The following is a 2,314-nucleotide window of genomic DNA, read 5'->3' on the forward strand; positions in this document are numbered from 1 at the left end:
TCATGTGTTATGGGATTTGACACCCTCTTCTGGTCTGTCTGAACACAGCAAATGTGCACTAATATACATAAAATAAGTAAATCTTGTTTTAAAAGATTCCGTGTTTTAAAGAAACTGAGGTCACAAGACTCTTCTTTGTTTTCTTGGAGAGTACTCACAAGGACGTAGAATTCTGCTCATAGGGCTCCATACAGAGTTAGCAACTGGTCTTCCTGTGGCCTCCAGTGACAATGGTACCCTTGTCTTTGCTTCAGACCACTCAGCCTCTGCAGAGATGTCAGCTGGTTTGCTTAGCTGCCCAGACTCAGCACAGCAGGGTAGCCTAGACTCAGGCTGGAGAAGCATCTGGAGGCTGGGTAGGCCAGGAGAGTTTACCATACAGTAACCCTGAGATGTGGGGGCTTCTGCAGAGGGAGAAGGACAGACAGTGCGGTGGCCTAGATCTCATTGCCTCAAAGAACTTCTGCAGCCAAGCTGTGCTGGAGGCCATGGGATCCTGTTTCAACAGGGTAACAAAGGGTTACCATTGTAAGAGATAGGGAAGAGCGGAAGTTGTTGACGAGATTGAGTTCATCTGCCAGCGCTGGGCCTTGGAAGCCTTTGGTCTGGATTCTGCACAATGGTGAGTCTATGTGCAGCCATACTCAGGGCCCCCAGACAATCTGGCTGCCTACACTCCATCTGCAGCCTCAGAACCAAATCATGGGGTTAAACCTGCCTGATGGGGACCATCTCACCGTCTGATGATCTAATGTCAAGCAGATTTCTGCCACATCCAATTTTCTTTGAGTCTGTGCCATATAAACTCAACCCCCAAACCGGTCTCATTGACAGCTTGGCTTTTTCGACCTCGGCTCATCATAGCCGGCATTAGTGACTAGGCCCACCTCATTGACTATGCATGCATGAGAGTGGTCCTGATGAGGTCAGAAGACACCTAGTGGAAGACATGACCCATATCAGTGGCCTGGTGGCTGCCAAGGTGATCCCCTCACCTTTCAGGTATGCAGACATTGACACGACCACCACTCACAAGACTCTTCGAGGGACCAGTTCATAACTCATCTTTTACCGCAAGCGAGTGCGGACTGTAGACTCCAAAACTGGCCAAGAGACTCCTTAGACTTTTGAGGACCGAGTCAGCTTTGCTGTGTTCCCATCCTTACAAGGGGTGCCCACAAACATGCCAGTGCTTCAGTAGCAGTGGCTCTCAAACAGGCCTGCACCGCTATGTTCCGCAAATACTCCTTACAAGTAATGAGAAACTCCAAGGCCATGGCTGATGCCCTGCTCAAGCAAGGATGCTCCCTAGTATCTGGTGGAACTGACACCCACCGGGTGCTGGTGGACCTGTGGCCCAAGGGCCTGGATGGAGCACAAGCAGAGCATGTGTTGGACCTTGTATCCATCACAGCCAACAAGAACGCCTGTCCTGAAGACCAGACAGCCATTGCTGTGGGAGGCTTGAGCCTTGGGCACCAGTATTGACTTCTCACCAATCAGTGATTTCCAGAGTTGCGTTGATTTTTTCGATGAGGGGATCAACCTTGGCTTAGAGGTGAAGCACAAGATTCCCAAGAAGCAGGATTTCAAATCATTCCTGCTTAAGGACCCTGAAAGAAGTCAGCGTTTGGCCGAACTCCTGCAACAGAAGGGATTCTCCATACCTGGATTTGATGAACATTGAGGACACCTAGCAGGCGAGGCTCATAAAGCAGAAGTTACCTTTCTTTCCATCTTTCTGTACCACACCAAAAAAAAAAAAAAAAAGATGCCACATCTCTTCAGGTTTTAGTGGAGGGAGAAAGGCCTTCCATTTAGAGCATGAGCCAGGCATGAACTAAACTCCCTTCCAGAATTTGCAGCTGAAATTTCTGATTTGTAACCATGTATTCAAGACGCATCCAATTCAAATCCTGCTTGTTTTTGAGACTGGGTATCACTTAGCTGAAAATAGCCTTGAACTGACCCTGGTACCTCCATTTTCCAAGTTCTGGGATTCTAGGTATGTGCCATGACACCCAACTTCACCATCAGCTTCTTGCCCTGACCCTCTACCACATCCCAGTGTCACATAGTCCTGCTTTTTCTTGGGGAAGGGAAGTTGTGAACTGAGCCAGAGAAGGGGTGAGTAAGCCCTCCTTCCTGTTTTTATCTAATAAAATGCTAACCTGCCCCCCCAAAAAATATTCCTGTGTTTCAACAGTTATTCAATAGCACATGGCCACTAGATAGTGGGGGGGTGGGGAGTAGAAGATCCGAAACAATCTTTAAAAAGTGACTTTCAGTTTGAGAACATAGAGAGTATGCAATG

General features: G+C 48.1%; 1 pseudogene across 1 annotated transcript; it reads left to right on the forward strand.

Annotated features, from left to right (window-relative positions):
• The first annotated feature begins 230 nt into the window (after window positions 1–230).
• Window positions 231–1,687, forward strand: LOC308417789 (serine hydroxymethyltransferase, mitochondrial-like; annotated as a pseudogene). The gene has a single exon. The product of its transcript is annotated as a serine hydroxymethyltransferase, mitochondrial-like (transcript).
• The last annotated feature ends 627 nt before the right edge of the window (window positions 1,688–2,314 follow it).

Source organism: Micromys minutus (assembly GCF_963924665.1).
Source record: "Micromys minutus genome assembly, chromosome: 1".
In the NCBI taxonomy this organism is placed as follows: Eukaryota; Metazoa; Chordata; class Mammalia; order Rodentia; family Muridae; genus Micromys; species Micromys minutus.